Genomic DNA, 26,060 nt, shown 5'->3' on the forward strand with positions numbered 1-26,060 from the left:
ACTTTCAAGTAAGGTTCAGTGTTACTGGTATTAAAACCAGGCGCTCTGTTTTCACAGACAAATCATTTAACACTAAGCAGGAGTGCTTTTATGTAAAACCTTTATGTAAAACCTTTATCCCGAAAGGAAAAAAAAAAAATATATATATATATATATAGTTTGCTGTGAATACTTATAAAGTAGCTGGAGTTTGGCTTCAAATTGTTAGTGTACTTAAATCTGATAGTATATTTAACACCTCAACCCCCAGACTGACAATACTGCAGTCTGCATAAATGAGCACAGGGGGCACCTTTTTAGAGTGGGGACACCAATGGCGCTTTTCCACTGCATGGAACCTAACGGTTCGGCTCGCTTTTGTGCTTTTCCACTGCTGGTACCGCATGGTATGGTGTAGGAACAGTTCGGTACGGTGGCGCTTTTCCACTGCATGGAACCGAATGGTACGGCTCTCAAAAACAGTACCTACTCGATTGTGGTTCCAACAGGTACCATATCCCACAATCCTTTGCATGCAGTCACTACTAGCCACTGATTGGTCAGAGAATCCCACCCACTTAACTTTAGTACTACTTTAGTGGAAAAGCAAACCATACCGTACCGAACCGTTCCAACACCATACCATGCGGTACCAGCAGTGGAAAAGCAAACTGGGCCAAGCCGGTATTTGCAGTGGAAAAGTGCCATAATACAGGAGCTGTTTTACTGGCTAGATCAGTTGAAAACAGGAGAGAAAAAAATGAATGCATCCACCATATCTAATGACTGGCAAGCTACCAATCTGCAATACATTACATTTTTGGTTGTGTTTAATATCACTTTGAACTTGCCTTCCTAAAGAAGAAAAAAAGTCACACCCCTCCCCCCGTGCCAAGCCAGATGTACAGTTACTTGAATCCAACAGCCTGCTGCAAATTTCATAACACATGACCTGAAATCTGCCTTGCTACTGGCTGTGCAGTAGCATCCCAATGATTTCCTGATATAGTATGAGTTTAGGGGGACAGGTTGAATACTTTTCCTTAAGGGAGGTAGGCAAGCAGAATAACCATTTAGATGCAGTTATCCTCTAGCAAAAAGCTCTGGCTGACAGCATATTCCTTAATTTATTGAAAGTTATTTCTAGTACCGGACATTTTCCAATATAAATACTGTTTTAAAAAAATGCAGGAGTGAAGGATGAATGGCCTGTAATTAAGCGAGGACTAAATTGTTACCAAAACTGTAATTCTACCTGGAATTAAAAGTCGTATAATAAAATGCTCAGTGTTAAGCAGAGACTGTGCGATCCTGCCATCTAGTGTTAAACTGAATAAAATACAGAGATTATTCTGGGAAACCTTTCTGAAAAATACACAGGAAAGCACCAGATTTCTCCTTTGATAGAGAACTGGGGTCTGGGATTAGAGAAGATGTCCAGGAAACCTCCTGACAGCATAGTGTTAAGTTTCCTTTGCTGCCTCCTATTCTTTAGGTTTCCAATTTACTACCATCAGTCCATGTGCTCTCTATTTTGTCCTTGCTATTTTATGGATAACAGTCACCGCAGGTAAAATCTATGCAGGTGCAGCTCCAAAAATTTGAATATCACTAACATTTCAGCATTTCACTCCAATTTTGATTATGGCTAACAGCTAGTGAACACCTAAAAATCTCAGAAAATTTGAATATTGTGAAAAAGTTCAATATTGTAGACTCAAGGTGTCACTCTAATCTGCTAAAATCTCAAAACACCTGTAAAGGTTTAGGGAGCCTTTAAATGGTCTCTCTCTCTGGTTCAGTAGGTTGCACAATCATGGGGAAGACTGCTGACTTGACAGTTGTCCAGACAGTCATTGACACCGTCCACAATGATGGTATGTCACAAAGGTCATTGCTAAAGAAGCTGGCTGTTCATAAAATGCTGTATCCAAGCATAATAATAGGAAGTTAAGTGGAAGGAAAAAGGGTGCTAGAAAAAAGGTGCACAAGCACAAAAGGATAACCGCAGCTTTGAGACGATTGTAAAGCAAAGGCCATTCAAGAATTTGGGGGAGATTCACAAGGAGTGGACTACAGCAGGTGTCAGTGCTTCAAAAGCCACCACACAGAGGTATCCAGGACATAGGCTACAACTGTCACATTCCTTGTGTTAAGCCACTCTGAAACCAGAGACAAGCCGTCGTACATCAGAAGCGTCTTACCTGGGCTAAGGAGAGAATGGACCACTGTGCAACAGTCCAGTTCTAAGTCCTCTTTTCGGATGAAAGTAAGTTTTGCATTTCATTTTGAAATCAAGGTCCCAGAGTCTGGAGGAAGAGTGGAGAGGCACAGAATCCAAATTGCATGAGGTCCAGTGTGAAGTTTTCAATCAGTAATGATTTGGGGAGCCATGTCATCTGCTGGTGTTGGTTCACTGTTTATCAAGTCCAAAGTCAGTGCAGCCTTCTGCCAGGAAATTCTAGAGAACTCCGTGTTCCCTCTGCTGACCAGCTTTATTTAGATGCAGATTTAATTTTTCAGCAGAACTTGGCACCTGCCCACATTGCCAAAAGTACCAATTAGGGATGCACAGAAATGAAAATTCCCTCCCCCTCCCCATGATGATGGCAATCTGCTTACTTGTGGTGGGATTTACATGCTTGGTTCTTCCCGCACGGCGGCACCTTTATGTCACAGGCAGGTGAACTCTCTGCTCCTGTGTCCTTCCTTTCAAAAATCCCGCCACTCAGTGATGTCACTACTACGACTATGTGTATGAACACACCGGGCGGGCGGGTGGGCGGGCGGCCGGCCGCTAATAGCTATAACTAAGTGAGCCCTTCACTTCGCTGCCAGCGGAGATACCTGCCTGACAGGGAAGTGTGAAGGGCTCACTTAATTATAGCTATTAGCGGCCACTCGCCTGCACGGTGTGTTAGTTCATACACATAGTTGTAGTGGTGACATCAAAGAGGCGGGCCACCGGCGGTATTTTTGAAACCTGCGCAGCGCCCCCCTTCCTCGCGGCGGACATTTCAGCACCTTTGACCCATTTTTGGTTGCCGAAATTTCGGTGCACTACTAGTACCAATACCTGGTTTAATGATCATGGTACCACTGGTACTTGATTGGCCAGCAAACTCGTCTGACCTAAACCCCGTAGAGACTCTGTAGGGTTTTGTGAAGATGAGACGCCAGACTCAACAATGCAGACAAGCTGAAGGTGGCTATCAAAGCAACCTAGGCTTCCAAAACACCTCAGCAAAGCCACAGGCTGATCGCCTCCATGCCAAGTCGCATTGATGCAATGATTAATGCAAACAGAGCCTTGACCAAGTATGGAGTGCATACTATACTGTACATGGACATACTTTTCAATAAGCCAACATTTCTAGATTGAAAATGCTTTTTTTTTTTTATTGATCTTATGCAATATTCAAATTTTCTGATACACAGAAGTTTGGGCTTTCACTAGATGTAAACCATAAATAAATAAAATAGCTTGAAATAGATCACTCTGTGTGCAAGGATTCTATATAATATTATAATATCATATCTATATAATATTAGGAGTTTCACTTCTTGAATTGAATTACTGAAATAAAATCAACTTTTTGAGGATATTCACATTTTTTGAGATGCACCTGTACATTTTTTTTTTGTTGTTGCAGTTACAAAATTCCATTCTTAAAATGGTGGGGACGGGATGCAGAAAACGCAGACCACAGCTCTCGTCTTTTGGTAGCATGGCCCCATTACATTCTGCAGAATATAAAATCAGCAACCTAGCAAAGTGTGGGGAGCCCCAACAATGGTCCAATGGCCACATCAAGTCCAAGAAGACCTAGAACTACATGTGTATTCAGAGTGACTTCGTGCAGAGATTTCACAGTCTCGAAAATAAATCAGATTTAACTTTTGCCTTCTGGAAAAAAAAGGGGAATGGAGGATGAACTGTCACATTTTTTAAAAAGGATCACTGAAAAAACGAATTTTAAAACCCAACTCCCTGAATACGGGGAGAAAGATCACAGCTGTCTCTAACTCAATTACATGGGTAATACCTCTGCTGCTAAGCATTATGGCCTACTCCTGGCAGGCAAGGCCAGGCCAGGTATGGTAAAAAGCTTTGTTCCCATCTCTCTTGCCTTCTCATATTGCACTGGAAACAGCAGCAAAAAGTCTAATTTGTTTACTTGTCTTTGTGATGATGTAATTATTTTGCTCCTCTAAGGCAATACTGGCTCATATAAGCCTAGAGGGTTTAGTTTTACCTTTTTTGAACAGCAGTTGGGAGTGAGTCCCCGTTCACACTAAGGCGACCTGTGAGGCGACCTGGTCGCCTCACAGGTCGCCTCCCATAGGGAAGCTGCGGACCCGTTCTAATAGGAGCGACACAAGTCGCTCCGACTTAGAAAAAGGGTCCGGAGCTTCTTTGGGGCGATCTGGAGGCGACCGCCATAGACTTCAATGTTATGAAGTCCGTGGCGGCCGCTCCGAGGTCGCGGCGCGCTGCTCGCACCGCGACCTCGGAGGTCGCGGTGCGAAGTAGCGTCGCTTGTATGTGAACGGGGCCTCAAAGAAAGAACTTGATGTGTATTTTTGGAACTTGATGAGCATGTGTATTTTTGGCTAGTAAGTAATCACTGTTGATATGAGAAACAAAAATGGTTCTCCCTTCAGACACAGTTATGCAAAAGAGCCAATTTATTTAACCACTTTTGGTTCAGGCCAATCCTGGCACTTCTCTCCTACATGTAAAAATCTGCTTTGATAAAAAGCTACTTCGAGCCCCCAAAACATTTTTTTTAAGCAGAGGCCCTAGAGAATAAATTGGTGGGTGTTGCATCTTTTTATGTCACACGATATTAGCACAGCAGTTTTCAAACAATCTTTTTGGAAAATCTACATATTAATGAATTTTAATACACAAAAATAGAATACCCAATTATTTGGTAAAATATACAGATGTTACGCCGAGTAAATATAGATACCAAACCTGTCACACTTTAAAACTGCATACACCCGTGGAACAGCACCAAACTACGATATCTAAAAATCTCCATAAAACACTTAAAAGCTTTTACAGGTTACCAATTTAGAGCTAAACAGGAGGTCTGGCAATAGAATTATTGCATTCTCTGACGTTCACTGCGATACCACAATTATAATTTCATTTAAAACTGACGTCACAGAAGAAGGGTGGGAAGTTCGGTTCCTGTCGCTTTTAATGAAGGCAACAGAGCTTATCACGTCCTTACTGGGAGAGCACCATAAAGACGATGGGCAGTGGGTGGGGGGGCCTGTAGAAGTGATCGATTGGCTGCTTACCTACTCCGACCAATTCTTTTGTAAAAATCACTGCCACAAAAAAAAAAAAAAAAAAAAAAAAAAAAAACCCCCCTCACATTTTTGTAAAAGTTATATCTTTTCATGTGGCAACACTGAAGAAATGACACTTTGCTACAATGTAAAGGAGTGTACAGCTTGTATAACTTTAAAATTTGCTGTCCCCCTTAAAATAACAACACAGGCATTAACCACTAAAGCTCGAGGATTTGGCTGCTCAAAGACCAGGGCCTATTTTGCGATTCGGCACTGCGTGAGTTTTTAAACGGACAATTGTGCGGTCGCGCGACACTGTACCCAAATTGAATTGATGTCTTTTTCCCCACAAATAGAGCTTTCTTTTGGTGGTATTTGATCACCTGTGCGATTTTTACATTGTGCGCTATAAACAAAAAAAGACAATTTTGAAAAATACCAATATTTGACTTTTTTTTTTATATGAAATTCCCAAAAAAAAAAATGTAAAAAATCAAAAATTTAACATTTTAGGCCAATTTGTTTTCTGCTACATATTTTTGGTGAAAAAAAAGAAAAAAAGAAAAATCGCAATAAGCGAATCATTTTTTTTTTTTAAACTAGTAATGGCGGCGATCTGCGATTTTTTTTGCAGGACTGCGACATTGCGGCGGACAGATCGGACCCTTGACTGACATTTTTGACCCTTTTGCTATAAATAATATGCACCGTTACTGTAAAAATGACACTAGCAGGGAAGGGGTTAACTTTATTGGTAAACAGTGGGTTAATGTATCCCTAGGGGCGTAATTCTAACTGTGGGGGGCGTGGCTTGTGAAGTAAACAGAGACATACGATTCCACATAGCAGGATCGTACAGTCTCTGCAGTTACACCAGGGAGAATGACAGGCGGCTTTGTTTACATTAGCCGCCTGCCTTTCTCCCACTCCAGCAGGAGATCGCGAGTGGCCGGCGGCCATCGGAGCCACCGGTCACTCGCACGGGGATGTTAGTGACTGAGCGGAGGCTCGTGGGCGAGCAAAGTAGTCCTACTTTGCTTTGCCCAGTAGGGGCTGACCGCCACAGTAAATAGTCGTGCGGTGGTCGGCAAGTGGTTAATGTCTAAACCGTTAACAAAAGTGAGTACACCCCTAACTGAAAATGTCCAAATTAGGCCCAATTAGCCATTTTCTCTCCCCAATGTCATGTGATTTGTTAGTGTTACAGGGTCTCCGGAGTGAATGGGGAGCAGGTGCGTTAGTGTCATGGCTCATACTGGTCACTGGAAGTTCAACATGGCACCTCATGGCAAAGAACTGAGGATCTGAAAAAAAGAATTGTTGCCCTACATAAAGATGGCCTAGGCTATAAGATTGCCAAGACCCTGAAACTGAGCTGCAGCATGGTGGCAAAGACCATACGGCGGTTTAACAGGACAGGTTCCAACTCACAACAGACCTCGCCATTGTGCTCAGCATCATATCCAGAGGTCCTCTTTGGGAAACAGACGTATGAGTGCTGCCAGCATTTCTGCAGAGGTTGAAGGGGTGGGGGGGTCAGCCTGTCAGTGCACAGACCATACACAGTATACTGCATCAAATTGGTCTGCATGGCTGTCGCCCCAGAAAGAAGCCTCTTCTAAAGATGATGCACGAGAAAGCCCGCAAACAGTTTGCTGAAGACAAGCAGACTAAGGACATGGATTACTGGAACCATGTCCTGTGGTCTGATGAGACAAAGAAATGTATTTGGTTCAGATGGTGTCAAGCGTTTGGGGCGGAAGCCAGTTGAGCAGTACAAAGACAAGTGTCTTGCCTACAGTCAAGCATGAGTGCTGCTGACATTGGGGAGCTACAGTTTTTGTGAAGGGAACCATGAATGCAGACATGTACTGTGACATACTGAAGCAGAGCAGGATCCCCTCCCTTCGGAGACTGGGAAGCAGGGCAGTATTCCAACATAACCCCAAACATACCTCCAAGATGACCACTGCCTTGCTAAAGAAGCTGAGGGTAAAGATGACAGACTGGCCATGCATGTCTCCAGACCTAAACCCTATTGAGCATCTGTTGGGCATCCTCAAAAACGGAAGGTGGAGGAGCGCAAGGTCTCCAACATCTACCAGCTCCGTGATGCCGTCATGGAGGAGTGGAAAAAGGACTCCAGTGGCAACCTGTGAAGCTCTGGTGAACTCCATGCCCAAGAGGGTAAAGGCAGTGCTGAAAAATAATAGTGGCCACACAAAATATTGACACTTTGGGCCCAATTTGGACATTTTCACTTAGGGGTGTACTCCCTTTTGTTGCCAGCAGTTTAGACATTAATGGCTGTGTTGAGTTATTTTGAGGGGACAGCAAATTTGCACTGTTATACAAGCTGTACACTCACTACTTTACTGAAGCGTCATTTCTTCAGTGTTGTCACAAAACATAAAAAGATAAAATATTTACAAAATTGTAAGGTGTGTACTAAATTTTGTGAGATACCGTATGTTCATACAGCGGACAGGAAGTGGTTCATTTCAGCTTTAAAAAAAAATATGTTTAGATCACATTTACACTGCTGGACGAAAAAAAAAAAAAAAAAAAAAAACACACAAAACATTGTTTTCAATGTTTCAATGGAAACATTCACACATGTACATAAAACATGCACTGAATTCAGATGTGTAACACAAAATACGTGTACATGTATACCATGCATTCTGGTATCAAAAAAAAAAAAAACACAAAATGGAAGAAAAAAGATAAATGGAACAATTTTGTTAATTTAAAATGGACTTCAAGTGGTAATGTAATATATTGCAGCTTACCAATCATTACATGTGGTGGCTGCATCATGTTTTCCTTCCTTTGGGTTTTTTTCCCCCTCTGTTTTCACATGGTGATCCAGCCAGTAACAGACCACTTGTATTAGTAATACGCAACTCTGGAGGAATGAGCACAGAAGGCACAGCAGCATTGTCAGTCTTGGGGGAGGGGGGTGGGTTTGGCAGGGAGTAATGTTAAATGTATTTGCAGATTTAGTAACAACAAAATTGAAGCCAAAATCCAGCTCACACTTTATAATCAATTACAGCAAGCAGTTTTTTTCCTTTTGTGAGAAAATGTTTGCATGAAAAAAATTGGATTTTTGTCTTACCGTAAAATCTTTCTGATGTTCATTGACGAGACACAGCTCCAAAATATTCTTGACCACTGGGCTATGCTGCCCCCTACAGGAGTAGGTCACTAGGCAGGAAAAAGCTTACCATGCCTATGGGGCAGTCCCAGGGGGTATACTCCCACTTACTGCTATAGGCCTCCAGTTGTTGCAAGCAGTGTCAGAAGAAAAATAACCCAACTCAATAGAGGGGTGGGTGCTGTATCCGTCAATGAACATCAGAGAAAAAGGATTTTACGGTAAGAATAAAAAATAACCAATTTTCTGTTATTGACAGACACCGCTCCAGAATCTTCTTGACCACTGGGACGTCCCATAGTGTCAAAATGAGGAGTGGAAAAAAAAAAAAAAGTAGAAAATATTCCCAAAAGGCTAAAACTAGCCAACCAGGTAACATGGAGCTCAACCAGGAACAAATGGAGCTCATCTGAAAAAAATCAATACACCCTCAAAGAGGACCAAGTCCTCTCAAACAGCATCCTGCAAAACCTTGGGGCCAAAAGCAGCCTCTGCAGATGCCAACACATCTACTTTGTAGAATTTTGTGACAGTGTGCACAGACAAACATGTGGCCGCCTTGCAAACCTGCATCACTGACGCCTGATGGCAGAAGGCCCAGGAAGCACTAATTGCACCTTAACAGGGAAAGGAGTAACCTGACTCTTGATCGAATAGGCCTGCACTACCATCTGGCTAATCCATATGGAAATGGTCGCGGCAGACACAGCCAACCCTCTGCGAGGTCCATCCCCAAGGACAAAAAGGGAGTCTGATTTCCTAAACGACTTGGTTGCCACCAGATATACCCTGATCTCCCGAACCACATCCAGAAAATGCAAGGCAAGCTCCTTAAGATGCTAAGGCTTAGGACACAGTGAAGGCAAGACAAGGTCTTAATTCAGACCAAAAGGTAACGCCACAAACTGATAATGCTCTTCTCCTACGGCAAAGCGGAGGAAGCTCTGGAGAGACACATATTGGAATGTAAAAGGTAAGCGTCCTTGATGTTGGAGGCAAGAATATCCCCCTGATGCAGGGAAGCCACCACCGTGCAAGCAGACTCCATTCTGAACTTCTGCACCCACAAAAAAAAAAAAAAAAAAAAAGCAGTTCAGCGCCTTGAGGTCCAGAATTGTACGCACCTTGCCTTCCTGGGGACTATAAACAGGTTTGAGTAAAACCCCTGAAAAAAACATTCCATAGCCAGAAACCATAAAAGTAAAAGGTCTTTCACCGCCCCAAAAAGAGCCTGTAAGCAGACCAAGGACAGTCGCACGTCAGAAAGAAGAACCTTACCGGAGGGTAAGAATGAAACTTTATCTTGTAGCCGGACCGAATGACCTTGTGGACTCATGGGTCCGGAAACCAGCGAAGATGCCCCCCCCCCATCATCCCAGATACAGGTGAGGGCGCACCTTCCTGCTGAAGGGGCCTTGTCCGCGGGTCTAGAGACGCACGCTTTTGACTTGCCAGAGGCCCTGATCCCTTGTCAGTCGACCCTGAGGGACGAAACAGTTTCTTATGGGCTGAGGAGGGGGGCCCCATGTCTACGACGAGGGTCCTTGCCCTTAGTAGCCCCCCCCCCCCCCCGGGAGACCTTTAATGATGTCCTCCATGATAGCACCAAAACTGGCGATCCCCTTGAAAGGGGAGATCAGTTAAGGCCTTTAAAGTAGCATGTACCGCAGACCAGCATTTGAGACAAAAGACACGCTGAAGGACCACTGCTTAAACAGAGAGCCAAGTCACTAGGGGAGCCGCACCCAAAAGAGGCATTACAGATAAACTGCAGCCCCTGGACCACCTAGTCCGCCAGCTCAGCAAAGGCAACTCCCCCTCTCCAGGTCACGGGGTAAAAGCTTAGCCCACTCAGTCAGTCTGCGACACCAGGGCAATGGTGAAAATCAGGCTTCCGTGTCGAACCAGCCAGGGTGTACAAACTTGGGGCAACTGCCTTCGCCTTCCTGTCAGCCAGGTCCTTAGAGGCCAGGGCCCTTCAACCGATATCAGGGTTGCCTTGTTTAATCTGGAAACTGGAGGGTACACCAGCAGTGGAACAGTCCACTTAAGAGGGGACTCCTCATAGGGGTATCGCCTAGCAACTCGCTTCGGGACCCCAAGGGGACACTTTGGTCGTCCCTACACTTCAGTGACAATTCTGTCACAATAGGATGGGAAAGGGAACTCCTTTGCCGCTCTGGATGGCTTGCGAGTGCCAAAGAGGGAGCCTTGTGCCTCCGTCGCAGCCGAGTCCTCTAACTTCAAGTCTCAAGAGCACAGATAATTAGTGCATCTACCAGGACCTTTTCATGCGTGGTTGCAGAAGTGAAGGAACAATCCTCACTATCTGAGGATTCAGGGCACATGGTCGGAGACCCAAAAGGGTGACCCACGTCCGCGGCGGCCAAATCAGATTGAGGATCCGAGGAGACAAATGAGGCAGGGGAAGGGACGCTTTATGCCAGCCCGTCGCCCAAAAGCCATCTCCATCCACGGACACAAGGGACTCCAGGACCCCCCTCAGTGCATCAATGGATGGATGGATGGATGGATGGATGGGACCCGGAGCACCCCACAGCCCCAGAGAGAGGATCAGGTGGGGAGATGTGCTCCAAAAGTCACCAGGGGGACCCCACAAAAAAAAGTGTAAAACACTGCTAACGGACAACCCCCACCACTCTGGCAGCCCCACCCCTGAACAGTGGGAGCAATACCTCTTTGGGCGTTTGGGGCATCAATGATCCCTCCAATGAGAACTGCACCTTGTTTTCCATAGTCCTTACATATCCATCGGATGTGCAGAGGTATTGCTCCCACTGTTTCGGGGTTAGACACTGTCCCAGAAAACCCTCCCATTGCACAGATTGAGTTGATTTGTAAGTTACATTTGTGTAGGGCAATATTCATGAGTACGGCATTGATTTTATAGAATATATATATTTTTTTTTTTTTTTAATAGATGCACGGACTGCACCTGCACATTAGATGCAGTCTTTCTGGTTTCTTTTTATGTTTGGATACTGTTTAAATTTATCTATGTCAAACATGAATACTGTATATACTATTACAATTTCGACCTACCATCTCTACGGTTCTTTAATGTTTTAGGACATTGTTGTACCAATTGGGCATATGGACCAATTTTTTGACTCGTGTATACTACATTTTTGATGAATTATTTCTATTAATTATTTTTCTGTCATGTGTTCTAAAGATTATTTCATAAATAAATACTTAACTTTTTACTCATATATGCCCTCTTGTATACAATTGTATGTATATGTATAGACACATGATGATTACATTAAGTATACCAACTGGTTCCACACCTCATGTAGTCCCAAAAAACACCCTTCCTCTTTTCTACAGACAGGAAAATGTTTAATAAGCACGCTGTGTCCCTGTGAAACGCATCAACATTTTCCTGTCTGTACCTTGACATGTGTCAAAAAATAATTTCCTTCATCCATAACAGATGAATTCTGCTGGAAAACTTGAGGAAAAACAGACTCGCAGACTGGATCACCAGATGAAAAATCAAAAATCAAGCTTCAAAAAGAAACGAATGCAGCCATTACATCTAAGAATTGGTAAACTGCAACAGAACGCAACCAGCCGCCGTTCTTATACTGCGGCAGGTTGACTCCGTACCGTGAAATGACGTACCTTAACATAGTTTTGCGGGACAGCTAGAGGGGGCGTACGCACCGATTGGCCACAGGGGGAGCCAATCAGAAGGTCTGGCTGATGCAATGTTCAACCGGGCACCCACGATCGCTCCCCTTAACGACAGAACGGTGGTCTACCGATGTAAGCATGGCAGACTGTTGTTCTGTCAGAGATGAACACAGGGATCCTGTGCTCCTCCTATTGAGGAACACAGGTCTCTGTTTATGCAGCAAGCCCATCCCCCACGGCCAAATTTAACCCTTTGATCGCCCCTGGTGTTAACCCCTTCCCTGTGAGTGTCATTAGTACAGTAACAGAGCATATGTTTAGCACTGATTACTGTAGTAATGTCAATGGTCCCCCCAAAAGTGTCAAAAATGACAGGTTTCCGATCTGTCAGTCGCAATGTCGCAGTCCGCGCTCAAAAAAAAAAAAAAAAAAAAAAAAAAGCTGATCCCTCCCATTACAAGCAAAAAATAAATATGACAAATTCTTTCCCCTAGTTTGGAGACGCGATACCTTTTGGGCAATGGTCTCGTCATTAAGGGGGTAAAACCTTCAGTTCCTGTGTAAATGCTACATGCCTTTAACCACTTTTGGACCGGATCGCAGGGGAGAGGTTGAAGAAAAATTGGCTGGAACATGTAACATGTTCCAAAGCTAAACTTATTTTTGCCACGCTCGAGACGGTCACACAACTAGCATCAGTACAAGTCTCTGGTCCCATCAACACATCAGTAGAAAATATAAAAAAATGTGCTGCGCCAGACGTGCACCAATAAACATAAATGATGTTAATATAATCAATAACTGAAGTCCATACAAGCTGTGATTGTGCTCAAAATCCAATAAATGTGCATTAGTGTCCAAATCAGAAATGCAATCTGGTGAAAAGTGCACACCAATCTGTGAAACCCTCCACCTGCTAGATTGGCCTCTCACCTCCAAACAGGACCCAGACGGGCCAGCAAAAGCATGTACTGAGGATATCAGACTCCTGGAAAAAGACACTCCAGCCTCTCTCCTCTGGAGGTCTCAAGACACGGGACATGCGATGCAAAATATAAAAGGGAAAATATAGTGCTCTCCGTTTCAACAATCAGGCTTTGAGGAAAATAGAAGTTTACTCACATGTACAGGGCACTTCACCGTGCCTGCTGTTATGGCAATAGTAATAGCGTGTGTCACTCGAGAGATGTTCGGGGCGGAGCTTGCGTGACCGACGCCGAACATCTCTCGCGTGACACACGCTATTACTATTGCAATAACAGCAGGCACGGTGAAGTGCCCTGTACATGTGAGTAAACTTCTATTTTCCTCAATAAAGCCTGATTGTTGAAACGGAGAGCACTATATTTTCCCTTTTATATTTTGCATTGCATGTCCCGTGTCTTGAGACCTCCGGAGGTGAGAGGCTGGAGTGTCTTTCCAGGAGTCTGATATCCTCAGTACATGCTTTTGCTGGCCCTTCTGGGTCCTGTTTGGAGGGGAGAGGCCAATCTAGCAGGTGGAGGGTTTCACAGATTGGTGTGCACTTTTCACCAGATTGCTTTTCCGATTTGTACACTTGGACACTAATGCACATTTATTGGATTTTGAGCACAATCACAGCTTGTATGGACTTCAGTTATTGATTATATTAACATCATTTATGTTTATTGGTGCACGTCTGGCGCAGCACATTTTTTGTATTTATTTTGATTCATTGTGGGATGTGAACACGATTGTTGTTTGCTGCCGGCTATATTTGCTTTATGCACAGTGATATTCAAGCACGTTTTCAGTACATTATTCATGCACAGTGTTTTTACCTATTTTGAGTGTTATATCACATATTTGGTTTTGCGCTGATAGTTTTTTTTGTTATATTTGTTTTCAGTAGAAAATATACCTTGCACGTTTGACGCCAACTGTGCCTGTCATAAACAGAAACCATCTAATATGTCTCAGTGCGCTTTACCTGCTAAAACACAAACTGTTTATAAGCATCTGTGGTGCAATTGGTTGTAAATAAAGATAACCTGGCATGTATGTATATTCTATGTATTTCCCATGAGTGGCCCAACACTGACTATACCAATTTTCTGAAATACTTCCCAATAGTTTAATTGAATACTTTCCCTGAATGCTATCAAATACAAAACAGAATGGCAACTGCATTGTAAATGTTCTGCTCTTAAATTTGACCAGTGTCTGGCCAAATGATGGAGCATATCTCATGTGCGCCTCTGTAAAAATGTACAGTTCAAAAATGGCCAGCTGAGGTTATTGCACAGTGGTTAAGTGGCAAACAAAATCCTTGGGCGATATAGGGATCGGGATAGGGAAGTATGTAGGCTGTCCTTGCAGGAGGTAAGAATGTCATTTCTGCATGCCCCCATTGGTTGGGCGCTGGAAACACTGAAAAAAAGGACAGGGATTTAGCAGCATTATACTTTGGCTTAATTTTCCAAAAGTCACCCAATCCTGCCAATGTTCGGACACTGTGGCCTAGGGCAGCAGAGAAAGCATGCTGCCACAAATCGCACTTCATACCCTGTGCGTGATCACAGATCAGCTACTTCACACAAGATTTTCATGCAATAGGCCATGTGTGCATTTACCCTAATATAGCAAGAAGAGCTTAGCCTCTGGCTGACGCAGAAAATTACTCAATGTGTCTGGTAACTATTCTTCCTCTATTTTGATATATTAGCTTTGTGCGTGCTGCTCTGAAATGAAAATTCCATTTAAAATGTGAAAAACAGTTTCCTGTCATTTTCATACAAATTCCAAACATTTTCTCACGTTCCAAGTTCTTAAAGTGTCTGTAAATCTAAAAACAAATGGATCATAAAAAACGCTCTAGAAAATGAGTCTAACTACGTGTGTGTCTATTATTTCCAAAACATTTCATTTAAGATCGAGTACACTTCGACCCTGCCAGTTTCTTTGACTTTCTAGGCCCTGGTTGCACCGATCTGCAGGCTGATGTCTGTGCAGCGTTTCCATCACATTGCTCCATTTTCCAGGAGGAAGAAAAAAAAAAAAAAACAAAAAAAAAACAAAAAAAAAAAAAAACAAAGTGCAGGATACACTTGCTAAAAGTCATGATTGATTTTTATATAAACTTCTTTGCAAGGCTGAGGGCACAGCACAGGTATAAGCAGCAGTAATGTCACCAGGACACGGAACGCTCAGAATTTGCCCCATCCACCAACCTGGGCAGTGCACAGTGAAGGAGAGGGATAGCAATCACATTACCTGCACAAATGACTTTTTGCAATTTTAGAGTGTTTAACAGAAATATAACTGTGGTTTGTGTGCTTAAAGTATATCGAAAACGCATCAGTGTTCACAATTACTTTAATGGAATTCACAAGGTACATTGTTAAAGTGGAAGTTCAGCCAAAAAACTAACTTTAAATCTACAGGCAGTCACATTCTAAGACTAATCTAACCCTGTAAAGCAAAAATCGCTATACATACCTTTTCTGCAGCCGATCCAGTTTGGTCTCCAACAGCAGAGGCTGTGTGGAAGTGACAGCCGACAAAGGGTGGGAAGTGACTTTCACCCACATACTATGGTGCTTCTGTTGTCAGCTGCCTCTCCTGCACACACCTTTACACAAAACCCGGCGCTGACAGCTCAGTGTGGGACCGGACAAGAGCAGCTGCAAAAAAAGCTTGTATAGTGATTTTTGCTTTACAGAGTTAAATTGGAATGTCCAAAAAGAACACAGGCTGAGCTCAACCAGTGAAACAAAGCTCAACTGAAATGCAGACAGCAATTCACTAAAAGTAATGAATGGCAACCAAAGTCCATGAATCGGTGTTATCCAAGATGGTCTTGTGCAGTTATGGGGTGGATTCACTAGGTATAGATAGCCAGCAGTCTCTGGCAGCTCCTCCACAGGTTGGGATTACCTCAAGGACATGCAACAAGAAAGAAAGGGTGCCAGATCAGCAGGAGTAAAAGATAGCTGGATTTATTCCAAAGTCACTTACATGTAAAACTTCCAGAGTCCAGTGTTCAGTGTGGAGGGACAATGCGAGCAGACAGCAGCCGTGATGGACTAGTGAAGCCACAAACCACAGAGCCGGGACCCATGGTAGAAGATGGAAGCTGGTGGCATCTCCATCCCACACACGCGCACTTCTGACAGGAGCCCTGAACAGACAGTGGTGTAGGTGTGTGTGTGCGCACATGTCAGAGACCCCACCGGCTTCCATCTTCTACTGTAAAGTCACTTACACTTACCATGTAAGTGACCTTAGAATAAATCCAGCTATCTTTTACTCCTGCTGATCTGGCACCCTTTGTTGCATAGTCTTAGAATGTGGCGACCAGTAGATTTACAGTTGTTTTTTTAGTTGAACGTCTACTTAAAGTTTGGATCACCTCTGAATAATACACCATATTTATCTAAGTGTTTATGCCTTCCATAACACCTACAATTACCTCTCCTGTCCATCCGATACGGTTTAAAATGAAATGTAGCTCGGTTACACAAGCAAAGCTGCTCTCTCACTAGGATCCAATGATATAATACAGCTTTACAGACAATATCTGCCTGCAATCTGTAAGCCTAAAGCACATCAAAGCTGACAGCCAGAACATATTGTATATAGCAGGATTGCAGGGTTAGGGTTATGATTTAAAGATGTTCTAATCATTCTAAATATGGTTTACCATCAGGAAAAGGTTACAATATACAGGACAGAAACACCCACACATCTCGCAGCCAAGTCTAGCTAGCACGTTCCCCAAGACGACACACTGGGGAGGTTAATGCTTAAAACTGGAAAAAAAAAATGCATGCCTCATCTTCTAAACACAGCCTACTATCAAATAAGAGCAAACGCATCATGTTTTTATAGCCTAATTCAGTGTCCACATCCTGATTGTTCAAAACACAATTGAAAACTAGCAAGACCAAGTGCCTGTGTCAACAGGCTTTATGTTTGTTTGGCGAGTATCAGATTGAGATACTGCAGAGATCATTTCAAATTCAATTTAAGTGGAGGATTGATATTATAGATTAAAGGGTTTTACTCTGGAGAGAAGGCATTGTGGGAGGGGGGGGGGGGGCTTCAGTAATTGTGATAAACCATTTACTTTAAAGGTCCCTGAAGAGGCCACAAAGCCACAATTGGACAATAGAAGATTTAACCTTAGCTTGAGGAAAGGTTTCTTTACTGTTAGAGCAGTAAAATGTGCAACTCCCTCCCCTAAGAAGAAGAGGTGCTAGCTGAGCGTATCTACAACTTCAATAAAAGCTTTTAGAGGTCTTCCTTAGGAAGAATATACAAGGCTATGAGAATTGTTCAACTGGATGGAACCATGTTTTTTTTTTTCAACCTAAAAAATCTAACTGTACAGTGCCTTGAAAAAAGTATTCATACCCCTTGAAATTTTAAATTTTGACATATTACAACTAAAAACATAAATGTATCATTTTATTGTGATTTTATGCGATAGACCAACACAAAGTGGCACATAATTGTGAAGTGGAAGGAAAATGATAAATGGTTTTCAAAATGTACAAAGAAAGATCTGAAAAGTGTGGCATGCATTTGAATTCAGCCGTCGAGTCCATACTTTGTAGAACCACATTTCGCTGCAATTACAGCTGCAAGTCTTTTTTTTGGTATGTCTTTACCAGCTTTGCACATCTAGAGAGTGACATTTTTGTCTATTCTTTTTTGCAAAATAGCTCAAACTCTGTCAGATTGGATGGAGAGCATCTGAACAGCAATTTCCAAGTATTGCCACAGATTCTCAATTGGATTTAGGTCTGGACTTTGATTGGGTTATTCAAGCACATGAATATTCTTTGATCTAAACCATTCCAATGTAGCTCTGGCTATATGTTTAGGGTCGTTGTCCTGCCGGAAGGTGAACCTCTGCCCCAGTCTCAAGTATTTTGCAGATTCTAACAGATTTTCTTCTAAGATTGCCCTGTATTTGGCTCCATCTTCCATCAACCCTGACCAGCTTCCATGTCCCTGCTGAAGAAAAGCATCCCCACAACATGATGCTGCCATCACCATGGTGTGTTTAGGGTGATGTGCATGGTTACTTTTCCACCACACATAGCATTTTGCTTTTTGGACAAAAGTTACATTTTGGTCTCATCTGATCAGAATACCTTCTTCCACGCTTGCTGTATCCCCCACGAGGTTTTTCACAAACTGAACTTCTTATAGCTTTCTTCCAACAATGGCTTCCTTCTTGCCACTCCTACATAAAGGCCAGATTTGTGGAGTGCCCAAAAATAGTTGTCCTGTGGACAGATTCTACCACCTGAGCAGTGGATCTCTGCAGCCCCTCCTTAGTTACCATGGACCTCTTGGCTGCTTCGTCAATGCTCTTTGCCCCGGCCTTTCAGTTTAGGTGGGTGGCCATGTCTTTGCCAAGTCTGCAGTTGTGTCATACTCTTTTCCATTTTCTGGTGATGGATTGAACAGTGCTCAGTGAGATGTACAAAGCTTGCGATTTTTTTTTTTTTTTTTTTTTATATAACCTAACCCTGCTTTAAAATTCTCCAAAACGTTATCCATGTCCGGTGTGGTGTGTTCCTTGGCCTTCATGATGCGCTTTGTTTACTAAGGTTCTCCAACAAACCTGAGGGCATTACAGAACAGCTGTATTTATACAGGGATTAAATTACACACACAGGTGGACTCTATTTACTTAATAGGTGGCTTCTGAAGGCAACTGGTGCCACTTGATTTTAATTAGGGGTATCAGGGTGAAAAAGAGGGCTGAAAACAAATGCACACCACACTTTTCAGATATTTGTAAAAAATTGTAAAAAGCACTTATCACTTCACAATTATGTGCGACTTTGCATTGGTCTATCACATAAAATCTGAACAAAATACATTTACAATTTTGGTTGTAACATTACAAAATGTCAACGGTATGAAGACATTTTCAAGGCAATGCAACTATGTACAATGTAATGACCAGTACATGTGACATGCAGTTGGCCTCTCTGACCTGCTTCAGGCAGGTTTTGCTTTCCCATGGACTTAATTGGAATGCAAGACCTGTTTTAAGTAGACAAAAGCTGGTTTAGCCCAGGTTCACACAGACTGTTTTGAAATTGTGCTAGTTCAGCCTAACTCGCACAATTTAAAGCCGGAATGTCAGTCCGACTTTACAGACATCTGTGGATGTTCCTGCACAGATGTCCATGGAAATCGCCCCCCCCCCCCCCAAGTAATATAGAAATTACTTTTGGGAATCACTGTGGCGCCACAAAGTCAGCGTCGCACCGATTTGGACGGTGCAATTGGCTCCGATTTGACATGTTAAATCAGACCAATGTGAACATGGGCTTACACAGGCCCTTTAGTTGGTGGAAATGTGCACAGAATAACCTAATCAAGTATAATTTGCAACAAGTCGCATGTGTGGTGTACAAAAAGGGCAAATGGTACTACTACTATGTCGTCACTTTACACCGTGCTTCACACAAAGTATATTGTACATTCACCTCAGTCTCTGTCCTCCAGGAGCTTACAATCTAAGGTCCCTAACTCACATTTATACACATTACGTACACTGGCCAATTTACACTGGATCCAATTAATCTACCAGCATGTCCTTGAAGCGTGGGAGAAAACCAGAGTACTCACAGGAAACCCACGAAGGCACATGAGTTATATGCACCTCTATTGTTGATTTTAATATGTTTCTCCAAATAAATTTTTACGAAATCGTGCCTTTAAAGTCCTTGCCTGGTTCATACTCAAAGTTCACATGATGAGTAAAGCCAAATCTTACAAATTTTCCCTGAGGGCTCACGTCAATAGGCATGGTTTTCCTGCATTTGACACGCATTAAATGCATGATAAGGCCTTATGTACACTGCTGCTGATAAAATAAGACTTTTAGGAGCAGTTGGGCGTTTTTTCCAGCAGCCCCTCAACTCTCTCCTCTATGTTATCTTCTCTGTCCATGTACACCGAGTAGTTTATACTCGTTTAGAGGCAGTGGAGTTTAGTGGCATTTAAAAGGTCAAATGCTTGCAACAGTGTGCAAGCGCGTCTAAGCGCGGTAACTTGCGCCTATGAGCTTTTAGTTTATAGGCGTTTTCAATTGGGATACATTTATGACCATTTTATAATGTAAAAAGGTTTCTAAAAAAAACGCAAACACTGCTAAATGCGCATAAACGCGGCATGTAAATGCGACCTGTAATTGTGGCAAAATTGATGTTTTTAACCATCGGTTACTGGCCGTCAGGTTCCAGCGGGCAGGAGAAGTTTTAAAACATCCTGTGTACATGGAAGTCTAAACATAGGACATCAAAATGTCATTGATTTTAATTGAGCAGTGCACGTGGCAGTGCAGAGGCTGCGTTTGATCTGCTTTGTATGGCTCTGTTTCTTAGGATGCCACGTCTTCTAGGGGTGCATTTGAACCTCAGACAAAGCAGGTCAAAAAGTAAAACTGCTTGAAAAGAAAGCTAGTCAGCATGAGCCCTTTAAACACACTGGGAACAAGATAATCTATTCTAAAGTTATGTTGTCGGATTGCTGCCTTACCAATTTTATTTTTCCCCTAGAACTAGCTGACTTTGACAGCCTCAGGAGCCAATGGTTCTGCTTCGGTGTCTCAGCCAAATCAGGTGGGAGAGTCCCGGACGGCTCAGGGACATCGCTGATGACACAGGCAAGTATTAGGGGGTGCTGGGGAGGCTGCTACACACAGAAGGTTTTTTCTCTTATGCATAAAGATAAAAAAAAAAATTCTGACTTTTTAACTCCTTTAAAAGACATCTCTAAGCAGATTTGGTCAGACAGTTGATAGGTAGGTATGTATGTATGTATGTATGTATGTATGTATGTATGTATGTATGTATGTATGTATGTATGTATGTATGTATGTATGTATATATATATATATATATATATATATATATATATATATATATATATATATATATATATATATGAACTGCTTTATGCCTTTTGGATATTCCCGATAAAGAAAAGGCAACATGTGAGCACAGGCCAAGCATCACATTAGTCAGAACTGAGGAACCTCTCAGAAAAAGGCACAGATTAGTGATAACTATGGGGGAACAAATATTGTTTGATTTGTACAGATTATGGCTTGGTTGAACATTTGAAAATTTGGTCACCCTTTACTCTGAGCAGGTCAACGTTTCTAGGATAAGAAACGTCCATATTCTGTTCTATGTCAGCTGTGCCATCAGTTGGCATGTCAGAGGGAGTGTGCTCTTAGAAAGTGTCTCAGGATATCCCAATCCAGAGTGCATATTAACAGCTTTCCTACAGCAAGGGAAATGATAGATTACATTGGTTGTATTTAGGGACTTCATTTTAAAATGCCCTGTTTATCTGCAAGATCAAAATTCTTTTGCATTACAGATTGTCTGAGATACCTTTTTTCCCTACCCCAAGAACTGCATGCAAAAACCTTATACTAAACAATAGGCTGAAAATATGCCACATTTTGCAATTTATAGGGTATTCTATAATAAACTCCTGCCAAAACACACCTCATCTGCCCCAAAACCAATTCAAACTTGGCTGACAGCCTTCATTTTTATGAATAGAACAAAATGAAAGAAGAGTAAATAAACATTGCATGGACAGAATGCAACTCATCCAAGGGATCTTGTGAACATTTCTCTAAAGAAAATTAGTTTCCTGCAGGCTTATTATGTTTGACTATGTTCCAACACCCAAATCGGGATTTAGAACAGTAGGTGTAAAAGCTTTTCACAAGGGATAATGGCTGATAAGCTCCATTAGAGGCATTTAACCCAATTCACTGCCGGACAAGCCTGTAATTCAATGTGTAAAGGCTTTCGGCAGATTAGAACACAAATTTCAAAAAATTAATTGGCAACCTGTTGAACCTCCTGCCAAAAGAAAAAGGAGCAGCATTCTGACAATTGTTAAAAAAAAGTTTGTTCTTACAATAACTGATTCTTTTTTCGAATCTAGTCACATTAACACTATACAGTGTAGCAAAAAAAAAAAAAAAAGTCTAACTCCAATCTGTCCAGGACAGCATAAGAGTGGATCAACGAAAACTTACCAGATTAGGGAGGGGACGACCGCCTGGAGTACCTTTCTCCCAAATGCTTGATCTTGTGTTGGGAGAAGGCCCAGTCTATAATTTTTAATGGAGGTCGAGTAGCTAGACCATGTTGCTGCTCGGCAGATTTTTTTCTGGTGTCGCCCCAGCTCGCTCCGCCCAAGAAGCAGATCATGCCCGCGTAGAGTGAACAGGGAAAAAAGGACATTCTTTTTTAGGATTTTATAGGCCTCTACAATTACCTATTTGATCCACCAAGCAATTGTGTTCTTTGAGGCCTGATGGCCCAATTTTTTACCAGAATGTAGAACAAAAAGAGCATTAGCTTTCCTAATGCCTTTGGATAATTCCAAATAGTGCAAGACACAAGCCTTCACATCCAGAAGGTGGAATTCTGCTTCTTTGAGATTAGTTGGAGATGTACAGAAGGAAGGTAAAACAATCTCTTGGTGCCTATGGAACCTAGAGGTCACTTTAGGTAAGAATACCGGATCTGTACACATTACCAGTCTGTCTTCAAAAACTTGCAAAAATGGTTCCTTCATTAAAAAGCGCCTGCAGCTCGCTAATACGTCTGGCTGTAGAAATCCCAACCAGGAATACCGTCTTGATAGTAACCGACTTCAAGGACATAACTTCCCCCTGCGAAAGCTTTATCCAACCTTGTAACCCTGTGCCAAAATCCCATTTAGGTAAAATTTTAAATAGAACTGGTCTAATTCTTGCCAATCCCTTAAAAGAACCTGCACACTAGGGGTTCCAGTGCCAGCGACTGTTCAAGAAACACCGACAAGGTGACACTTAAACTTTCAATGTGCTAATAGCCAGCCCTTTGTCTGCTCCTTCCTACAAAAAGTCCACGATGGCTGGGACATCTGCTACCCGCTTTTTGGTGTTCAACCAAGAACAAAAAAAAAAAAAAAAAAAAACTTCCCAACATTTTACATAAATTGCTTGGTTAACTTTTTTCCTACTAGATAGAATTGTGAGCATCACCCCGTCTGAAAGTCCTTTTCCTTTTAAAAGACTTTCCTCAGATACCAAGCCACCAATTTCAGCCTCTGAACTTTTGGTAACTGGACCAGCCCCTGAGCCAGCAGATCCAAGGCCTTTTTGGCCAATATGGGACCACCAGGATCAAATTGGTGCTCTTCTGAGCGAACTTCCTTCGGACTAGGGGAATAAGTTTGAACAGGGGAAAGGCGTAGCACAGATTAAATGTCCATTTCTGTGCCGGAGCGTCTATATCTTTACCCCCCGTCCTTCTCCGAGAAGTATATTGGAACTTTGTTGTTCACTTTGCTGGCGAACAAATCCATGTCTGGGAGGCCCCACCTCTAAGTCACTAGCTGGAAAGCGTCCTTGTTCAAAGACCACTCTGATTCGTGCACCCGATGGCGACCTAAAAAGTCTGCCAGGACATGGTTCACTCCCCAGAGATGGACTTCAGAAATTGAATTTAGGTTTGCTTCCGCTCAAACAAAATATGGTGCCGGACAGCCGCATTAAGGAAGGGCAACATGTCCCTCCTTGTCCGTTGACACATGCCACTGCCACCATGCTTTATGAGAGGATTTGCACATGGTGACCACCCAGATATCTTGCGAATGCCCTCAGGGCTTCCCATATTGCCCCTAACTCCTTCCAATTGGCTGAGCTCAGGGATTCTGTCCTGGACCAGGCACCCTGGGAAACTTTCGTTCCCCAATGGGCTCCCCATCCCCAAGTACTGGCATCCGTAGTAATACAGATGGTCATTGGGAAGGACCACTGAAGACCTTTCAAAAGGTTCTCCTCGCTTCTCCACCAAAGTGTCTGTTTGGTCTTCTGGGAAAGGCGAAAGGTTTCGTCCAATGACTGTTGTCTCCCGTCCCAAACACTTAGATGTTGGTTTGGAGACACCTGAAGTGGGCCCTTGCCCAGGCCCAACATTGCTGTTCTGAAGGACAGTGCGAGATTGCTTTGAAAGGCAACCACTGTAGCTTTTACCTTTTCCTCTTTTTCTGCCGTGAGAAAAACTTTGTGCCACAGAGTCTACTTTGTACCCCAGATAGCACAGGTGTGTTGGGATCAGGATTGATTTCTCTGGATTAACCAACCTAGATCTTCTAGAAACAGAATGGCCACCCGCAGGTCCTTCTGTAATTGGGGCAAAGAGTGGGGGAAAAATAAAAGGTCTAAATATGGGATGACTGAGATCCCTTCTAGTCTCGGGGGGGGGGGGGGTAGTGCCTCATAAATATTCTGGGGGAAGAGGATAGGCTGAATGCCCGGTGTAGGAAACAAAAAAATGAAGACTAGGGGAAGTGGGAAGGTGACCGCCCTTTATTCACCTGATGCTTTGTTTCCTGTCTAAGGAGGTGGAGCCCGTCTCTCCTATGCTGTCCTGGACAGACGACTGGAGAAAAAAGGAATTACTTTAGATTAAAAAACACAGAAGAGAAATGGTACCAAAAAAAAAAAAAAACAGACGAAGATAGGAATCAGACAGACTTTTTAGATTAATTAAAAATGCTGATACTAATAAATTTTTCGTTTTGAACAGGAAAATAAAATCCCTAGGCTGGTGAGGTTTATGGCAGACGCTGGGGACTTTTTTCCTAGACCCCCCGGAAACGAATGTTCCAGCTTAGTACATATTGATACAGTGTTTGCTAGATGAAAACTTAGCTTTTAACACCAAAATCAATAAAAAGACAAGCAGGTTCAAAAGGAGCCAAAGAAGCAGTTTCATGCAGCACAAACATAATTTCTGTTTTGGAGCTCTCCCATTCCTTTTCAAATAGACAAAAATCACACATGTCCATCAAATATCGCATCTCTATACACAAGTTTTGTTTGCAACACCATTGTAAAAACGATGATCTTCAGGAATCCTAAAGTAGAAGGAACAACCTTCATTGCATATTCATATAGATACTAAAGCAACCTACAGAAATTAGACGGCCGACTATACATCAATGAACTGGTCACTTAAAACGGTCTTTTGAAAAATTGTATTGGATGAACATACACGATTCTGCCTAGGGAGTAGAAGCAGTCTGCAGACATTCCCAATGCTGGCCTACCTGGCAGGAATGCACCAATAGCAAATTGCCAGCAAAAGCCAACCATGCTGATCAAGACAGTATGGAGGGAGAGTCCCTTCAGAAATATGATCATTCAATCCATGCAAAAAAGATCAGTTTAACCGTCTCTGTGGCAGCTTTAATAGCTTGGCTTTGCTGGACAAAGACGGTTATAAGATAAACAAGGAAATGGGCAAGGTCTTTGCATAGAAAACAGAAACAAACAATTCAACTTGTTTTTCAAGTTCGTATTTCTTTTTTTAATGTACAAGGACAAACTTCCAAGGAAAAGAGGGGGCTAAACTGAAATGCATACAAAAAGCTTTAGAGTTGAGAAAGCTTTAGAGTTGAACAGAGGAAGAGCCTATTTGCATCAAGAACAGACCTCTTTTTCTCTGGTTTAGACACTTATCAATGTTATTCTCAGAAACAAAAGTCATTCCCACAAACATTAGAGATTTTCCATGGTGCAGATGAGAAACACCCACAAATTTGCCAATTATGTACTTGTTAATTTATCATTCATTTGTATGAATGTTTGTCTCTGCGCCTGGAAGGTCTTCCTGCAGATCGGCTGTATTATTTAAAAAAGAGGTTGCCAATCATGGATCTCTCCGTCTCAAATGGTAAAGTGAACAGATTTTGTGGTAGGGTGAAGGATCCCTGGGCAGATGCAACAGATGCTCTGGTAGCACAGTGAGTCACGTACACTTAGATTTGCCTGTCCTCCCCTAAAGCTTCTTAAAGAGGAAGTAAACCCTCCTCAGGAAGTTGTACCTATAGGTAAGCCTATGATTAGGCTTACCTATAGGTACTGCAAATATCTCCTAAA

The 26,060-nt window shown here is 42.6% G+C and overlaps 1 protein-coding gene across 2 annotated transcripts in view; it reads right to left on the reverse strand.

Moving 5' to 3' along the window:
- IPMK (inositol polyphosphate multikinase) overlaps window positions 1-26,060 on the reverse strand; it is a 326,827-nt gene that overhangs the window by 241,533 nt on the left and 59,234 nt on the right. The gene's annotated exons all lie outside the window — the stretch shown is intronic.

Source organism: Pelophylax lessonae (assembly GCF_965119305.1).
Source record: "Pelophylax lessonae genome assembly, chromosome: 9".
NCBI classification, from domain to species: domain Eukaryota; kingdom Metazoa; phylum Chordata; class Amphibia; order Anura; family Ranidae; genus Pelophylax; species Pelophylax lessonae.